Consider the following 8,249-nt stretch of genomic DNA (forward strand, 5'->3'; position numbering starts at 1 on the left):
TTAGGCTATCTTTTTTTAACGGGTCACTGAAGACATTTTTGAGTATTGTGCCCCTAACCCCTTTTCCCCTCCATAAGCTCTGTGGTTTTGTTGCATGATTTTGCACAGTATGGTGATTAAAAAAAAACTTTTGTTTAAATTGAGGTATAGTTGATGTACACATAGTACTGTGATTTTTAGGAATGTATATATCATGTTATAGCAGAACTGTTGTGTGTAAGACAAAGAAAACAGCAAGGGTTAAGGCAGGACACTTCTGGAAGTTAGAAAGTAGAACAAGTTGTAACTAACTGTGAGCTACTAGACAAATAAATATATTGATCTCTGCCCCCCAACCTCTCATTCCTGGCACAGAGCTCCTAAATCCCTCATAATTCCCCAAGTGATAAGAGCTCTAGGAGCACCTTTTGTTCTAATATTTGGTCTTTGACCCTGTCGCTGACACAGGACTGCTAAAACCCTTGTAAATCCCTAAGTGTAAGAGCTCTAGGAGCATCTTTTGTTCTTTTCAGGAGGCTCTGGGTGAGCTCTGGATGGCAAGCCACGATTAGAAGCTTGGAATTTTTATCTCCACTCCCCCGCATCTTCCAGAGAGGGGAGAGGGGTTGGAAATGGAGTTAATAATTGATCACACCTATGTGAGGAAGCCTCCATAAAATCCCAAGAGAAGGGGGTTTGGAGAGCTTCTAAATTGCTAAAAACATCCATGGACGGGGCTGGGGGAGTGATGCAACCCAACTCCGTGGGGACAGAAGCTCCTGCTCTGGGGACCCTTCCACACCTTGCCCCATGTATTTCTCCATCTGGCTGTCCACTGCATCCTTTATGATATCCTTTAATAAAGTGGTTAACATAAATGTTTCCCTGAGTTCTGTGAGTCACTCTAGCAAATTAATGGAACCTGAGGAAGGGGTCGTGGGAACCTCAGATTTATAGCAAATCAATCAGAAGCACACCTGACAACCTGGACTTGTGACTGGTGGCTGAAGGGAGGGGGCAATTTTGTGGGACTGAGCCCTTAATCTTGGGACCTGACCCTATCTCTAGGTGGATAAGTGCCAGAATGGAGTAAACTGTAGGACATCTGGATGGTGTTGCAGAATTGCTTGGTGTGGGGAAAACTTCCCATACATTTGGCCACCAGAAGTGTCAGAAGTGAAGTGTTCTGTGTGAGTAGTAAAGGAGACACATGGGAGGAAAACTCTAGGTTTTTAAATACACTATCTTAGACCCAAGAAAGCTGACTCTTAAGCCAGCTGGGAGAAAGAAGGGATCTACAGAGAGAGAGCTTCAGAAATCTGCATGGATTCTCCCTGGATCCATGGTTGAGTAACCAGTCTTGTATGCATAGAGAGAGTGATACTCCATGAGGTTAGGCAAAGAATGACTGGGGAGTTGTAAGCTGAACAATTTTCAGAGCTCATTCAAGTTAGAACCAATCAGAGAGGAGAGTCCTTCATAAACACTGCACTCTGCACTCAGCAGAGACCCCAGAAGGATCATGCACTAACGGAAAGCCCAAGGTAGTCCAGAGTAAAGACTACTCTAAACTTACCCTAACAGAGCTTAACGCTGGGGGACTTAAGCTACCGAATTCCAAGACTTAATATAAAGCTACAGTAATTAAGACAGTATGATATAGGCAAAAGGATAGACACATAGACCAATGGAATGGAATAGCATCTAAAAATAGACCCACACATATATGGTCAATTGATATTTGACAAAGACAAAAAGGCAATTCCATGGAGAAAGAATAGTCTTTTCAACAAAGGGTCCTGGAAGAACTGGGTATCCATTAAAAAAAAGAACTTGATGCATTACACAAGAATGAACTATAAATGGATCATAGACATTAACATAAAAGGTAAAACTATATAACTTCCAAAAGAAAACATAAGAGAAAATCTTTACAATCTTGGGGTAGAGAGAGAGTTCTTTACTAAGACACAAAAAGCATGAAGCATAAAAGAAAACATTTGATAAAATGGACTTCATCAAAATAAAACCTTTTGCTTTTCAAAAGACATCATTAAGAAAATGAAAAGTCAAGTCAGCCTGGTAGAAAATATTCATAATTTATATATTTGACAATGGACTTGAATGTAGAATATAGAAAGAACACTTACAACTTGGTAAGAAGACAAATAGCCCAGTTTAAAAATGGGTAAAATATTTGATCATACACATCACAGAATAAGATGCATGAATGGCTGGTAACCACATGAAAATATGCTTAATGTTATAAATTATTAGGGAAATCAAATTAAAACCACAATGAGATCCACCAAACCCCCATTAGAATTATTGATAATATCAAGTATTAGTGAGTATGTGGAGCAACTAGAATGTTCATGTGTTGCTGGTAGAAAAGTAAAATTGCATAACCACTTTGGAAAATCACATTGCAGTTTCTTATAAAGTTAAACATATATTTACTTATGACCCAGCAACTCCACTTCTAGGTATTTATTTACTCAAGAGAAATGAAAATGTATGTCCATAAAAAATGCATGTACAAGAGCTTTCATATCAGGTATTCAATGTAGCCCCAAATTGGAAAGAACTCAAATGTCCATAAAAGGTATGGATTATGCTATAGTCATGTGATGGAATGCTACTCAGCGACAAAAAGAAATGAAGGCTTACCCATGCAACAGCATGAATCTCAAAAAACTTATGTTGAGCAAAAAAGCTAGACACTAAAGAGTACTTACTGTATAATTCTATTTATATGAAATTCTAGAAGAGACATCTATTCTATAGTGACAGAAAAGAGATGAGTGTTTGCTTGGGGCCTAGGGTTGTGGGCATTGATTATAAAGAGGCACAAGGAAATCCTTTGCGGGTAATGGGTATGTTCTATATCTTTATCTTGGTGGTGGCTATGCGAGTGTATACCTTTATCAAAACAGATCCAACTGTACACTTAAAATGGATGCATTTTATTGTATGCAAATTGTACTTCAATAAAACTGATTTAAAAAATCTAGAAGATTGGTTGAAATCTATTTATGAGCCATTGGACCTTGGAATCCCCTCCCCTCCTCAGAACAGCCAGATACTGTTCCTCCCCACCTCCACAGAGGACTTCAGTTTTATTCTCTGGAGTTGGTTAAACAGAGGATCTTTATAACAAGGCACAGTGGGGCATAGACACCTTACTGAAAAGATGGTGAATGAAGTAAAGTTTACAAGCAAGTGCTGAGACCCCCAGCCCTCTTCTCTCATTTGGTTTCCAGAATGCTAGAAGTCAGACTTACAGATTCCAGGAGGGGGTTTGGAAGATTTTTCTGACCAGCTGCAAAGGAAAGACCCAAAACACTGTTACTGGAATCTCTCCACGTGAATAGCTTAGCTAGCTCACTCTACAGAGAGCCTAGCATTGACATGCTTCATGCATGCTCATGGAGCTGTTAGTGCTGCCTCTGGAAATGTGAGTAATCAGTCATGGACCGATAGTCATCTGAGAAGAGCCTCCAACATAAAAACTGAAGCTCAGAAAACAAACAGGAAAAGAAATCTGGAGGAAGCAGAGACTAAGTAGGGAGATGAAAATATTAAAAATAAAAATCTCCCTTTTATTAATATTTTCAAAGAAAAAGAGAAGATAGTTTATTCTTGAAACAAGAACAGGATACAATAAAAAAATGCATAGTTAGAAAAAAAAAATCAACCCTTGGAAATATAAAAACTATGATAGCAGAAATGAAAACTTGAGTAAATTATTTTGAAAAGAATATGAAGGAGTCTAGAAAGTAGAGAAAAAGGGTAAAGATATGGGAAATAGGACATCAAAGATAAGAAAGTTAGGGAACCATTTCAAAGAGGTCCAGCATTTAAGTAAGAAGAGTCCCAGAAAGAGAGAACAAGGAAAATATAAGGGGGGGGGGGTGGTGGAAAAAAAGAAAGAATCCCAGAAAAACTTCCAGAACTGAAGGACATAAGTTTGCAGGTTGAAATGGACCACTAAATCTCCAACAGATAACAAATCATTTTACTGGGAACAGAGAAGACTCTACAAACTTACAGAGGAGAAAAAAGTTTCATATACAGAATCTAGAATCAGAATGACTTCCAACTTGTCAGCAGTAATATTAGCAGCTAGAAGACAATGAAAACCTTAAAATTTTTGAGGGAAAACATTTTCCAACTCAGAATTCTACAGCTGTACAAACTATGAATTAGTTTTGAGTATAAAGAATATTCAGACATGCATTTTATCAACACGTTTACCTCACCTTTCTCAGAAAGCTACTGGAGGATATGCTCTATCAAAACTAAGGGGTAAACTAAGAAAGAGGAAGAGATAGAATGCAGGAAACAGGGATTCAAGTGCAAGAGAGAAAATAAGGGGTCCATCCGTCCTTCGATCTATCTATATCTGGGGCATACTGGGAAAATGGTGGCTGAAGTGGGGAAAGGAGACTTTCTTTTTCCCATTGTCCTGGTGGGATACTCAACCAATAGGATAAAAAGCTAACCAGCTAATGAGTGGTTGGGGAAAGTTTGGTTTCTTGCTGGATCCCAGAGGAGATACATCAGAAGCTTTGAGTTCTTTGAGTTCTTAGAACCCTAGACCCTGGTGAAATTTCAGAACTTAAAAAAAAAAAAAAAGAGTGAAAATCCTAAAAACCCCCAGACATAAAACAATCAACAACAAAAACAGGTTATCTGAAAAGGAAAGAGAATTATACTGGCACTGAAGTTATCATCTGCAACTTGGAAAGCCCCAGGGCCATGGAAAAGACGCACAGCTTCCAGGGGGAAGGAATCTTGGCCAAAATATTGTTAAAGTATTAGGGTAGAAGGCAGACATTTTCAGATCTGCAAGATCCATGAACCATTTCTCAGGAACCTATTCAAGAAGGTAAAGACAAATGAAAACTAAATTTGAATGAAAACAGAGACATCTCAAGATAAGAGAAGACTAAAAGCATATCAAGCAGTGGAGAGCAATAAACCTAGTAAAATCTGTAGCAAGTAAATGGATGATGATAAATTGACTTTTAGCTATGTTATAAATTAGAAAAGATCTTTGAAATAGAAGACAAGGGGGAAAATCCTTAGCAGAAAGTTGAAATTAAAATGACAGATTATTTCAACCAAGCCCAGGATATGGGATGGAGAGACTGACGGTGTTGAGAGGAAAGAGGGGATGAGGATGAGGAAATAAAAAACAAAATAGGTGGAGGGTGTCACATGACTCTACACTTCTGGTATGTTGATGGGGAAGTACTGGTTCAAATATAACTTGAAATCTGAAAGTAATTATTAGTAAACTTGAGATAGATAGAAAAACTGCCAAACACCAGGGAGGAGAAACATGAATTTAAAAAAGAAAAAAACCAGAAGGACACCCACTAACATAGTGACCTACAAGGACAGGTAAGGGGAGTTCGATTTAAAGAAGTGAAGGGAGAACATTCATTTTTCCCTCTATGTTCCTCTTGAAGTTTTGAATTCTTTTAAGCAAGTAGGACACATTGATTAATTGCCTTTTTAATTAAAGACAATGACGTAAGGAACTCTGAAAAGTTAACAGTGGCCAAATATGCAAGGTGATACCATCTGCAATGTCTTTGGAGAACTGCTCTGCCCTGACTCTCCCTTTCTTTCCCAGCATAGTTGTTCATTTTCTACAAATGATTAATGACTGTTGCTTGAGGAGAGGGCTAGAGAATGGTATGTAGATAACTCCTGAGGCCCCAAGGTGAAAAATGAAGAACATATGCTATAAATGAAGATGGCTATCTGTGTACTTAACGCATTCTCATTTGTTGCAGAAGGGAGACGCTCTGGCAGCCCTCTGGGAGGTTCAGTGTTCTCATCGTTAGAAAACTGGAGTCTGTGATGGGACTTAGGTGACCCCAGGTTGGAAGCCACTAGAGGGATGGCTTGGTGAGATCTCTGGCCTAGGTCTTCTTAACCTAGAAGTTAGGGCACCTGGATTTTTGTTGTGTCTCTGCCATTTTTATGAGCCATCTGTCTTTGTGCGAGTCCTTTAACGTCTCTGAGGCTCATTTCTCACCCCGGAAAGACAGTGCTGCTACAGAGTCAGCATTCTTTAAATGTTTGTTGAATAAATCAGTGATCAAAGGAATAAATGAAGTGACTTGTCTAAGGCCCGTGGGAGCCTGAAGCCCACAGGCGTCTATGCAGCCCGATGCTCTAGCGGCTTAACACGCAGTGAAGGTGGTCTCTCCCTCCTCACGTCCCGCACTCACCGGCCTCCGCACTCTGCACACGTCCTGGAGGATCCGCTCCTGGTTCTTCACGGAGCACAGGACCAGTGTGCAGACCACCACATCCATGGAGTCGTCGGCCACCTGGTGCAGGTCCTCCCCGGCAGCCACCAGGAAGCGCTCAAACTGCAGGTGTCGGTTCTCAGCAATGCTCTTGATCAAGAACTTCTCAAAGTTGGGGTTGGGATCAATACAGGTCACCCGGCATCCAGGCGGGTAGAACTTGAAGTTGGGCCCTGTGCCGCAGCCCAGCTCCAGCAGGGAGAGCTTCCCGGAGGGGCCTGCGAACTCCTGTAGATTGCTGAAGAGCTCCTGCTTCTTGCTCGCCATCTGTTCGTTGTACATCACAGTAAACCTTGCCAAGAAGTAGGGGAGTGATTTTTTGCATATCCGGTTCCACAAGCCCAGAAAGTCCAGCAGGTACATGGGAAATGCCAGGATGCAGACGGAAAGAAAGAGAGGGTGGGTGAGGACTGCCAGGGGCAGCGTGCAGGAAAGAGAGCCATGGGGACGGGGGATGGAGGAATGGGAGCAGGGTGGGGGGTGGCGCCACCACCTCGGGTAATGGAACACCCTGTAAACCCCCCAGTAGCACTGAGTCGTCAAATGAAGGGCACATCAAGCGGAGTGGTGTCTCAAGTCCCAACCTCCTTGGGCTCCTACCAGAAAAGAGACGGTAGGAATCGCCATGGGCAGGTGCTCCAAGGCCAGCAACAACTCCTGCTTACTGAGTCCTTAAGTACATTTTCTATATGATCTTCTTCAATACTTAAAAGGACTCATGAGACAGACACTCTTAATCCCCCATTTTACAGAAGGAGAAACTGAGTCTCACAGAAGGTAGCTGCAAGGTCGTGTAGCTGGGAAGCGCAGCTGAGTCAGAGTCGTCACCTTTCACCTGGAGCTGCCTGGTTTCCTTGGAGACTGCTGATCTCCTTTAGGGAGAGTCACTGTCACGCAGACTGAGATCAGAGAAAGTGCGTGCATAGGATGATTGGGTAGAGCATTTGGTGAGGACAGCCCCACAGAATGTTCTGGAAGCAGAAATAGCCATTCTCTTAGAGTCTGTAGAAACGTCTCTGAACTAGCCTCCTCTGCCCACACCTTGGAATATCTAGATCTTTGTCCACCCTTAGCTGATTCCTGCCATAGACGTAGGCGTTTGTCCTCTACACCAGGGCTGGATATGCCGCAGCCCACTCTTAAATCCATCTCCCACCCCCACCCACCTCGCTCCCTTAGTTAGCTCCGCCCCCCTCTCATACTTAACATCTCTCTTTGTGGCCCTTCTCCTTCTCCTCTGTCAATCTGCCTACTCAAGTCTCTTATCCTACAATAATCCTTTCCTTGAGTTTTCTTTCCTTTCAAGTTAATTTCCCGTCTCGCTTCCTCTTCCTGCCAGGCTCCATTAGAAATTGTGTTCGGCACTCACAGTTTCCTCGTCCTCACCTCATTCAGACCTCAGCCCGCTGACATTTGGCTTCTACTCCTACAGCGCCAATGAACGTGCATGCAGACAAACGGAAGGCAGTCAGAGGGAGGGGAGGGACAGGGGAGAAAGAAAGGGTGACTGTATTAGGGAGTGGTGGCCACGGAATGGAAGCCCGTATCTGAGGACGTGCGGGACGCTGGCATCCAGGGCGCAGGTGGACAGACAGTCTGTCCTCAGAGCCCGGAGGCAGAGAGAAAAGATGGGTGCGGAGGTAAGTTCAGGTGGGGGGAAAGAAGGTAAGAGAGTTTTTAACCAGAGGGCTTTGATTTTCTCAGCGAAGAAGAAGGCTATGATCTATTGCTGAGAACGAGGGTGTAGGGTACAGGGTGGGCGATAGGAAGAGAGTAAAGAAACTTTGCAGCAGCAACCAGGGGGACTGGGAGAAATTGCTGACCAAAGGCAGAGAGAAGCCCTTAGTAGCAAAGAGGATGCAGCTGAGCCTGGGGACTGTGAGTCGGTGGTGACGCCGGATCTTGAGGATACAGTTTTCTTCATGAGGCATTGCAGTTTAC

General features: G+C 42.6%; 1 pseudogene across 1 annotated transcript; it reads right to left on the reverse strand.

Moving 5' to 3' along the window:
- Positions 1-458: 458 nt before the first annotated feature.
- On the reverse strand, positions 459-6,711 carry LOC309609299 (thiol S-methyltransferase TMT1A pseudogene; annotated as a pseudogene). The gene has a single exon. The product of its transcript is annotated as a thiol S-methyltransferase TMT1A pseudogene (transcript).
- Positions 6,712-8,249: the final 1,538 nt, after the last annotated feature.

This window comes from Balaenoptera borealis (genome assembly GCF_965194805.1).
Source record: "Balaenoptera borealis genome assembly, chromosome: 13".
Lineage (NCBI taxonomy): Eukaryota > Metazoa > Chordata > Mammalia > Artiodactyla > Balaenopteridae > Balaenoptera > Balaenoptera borealis.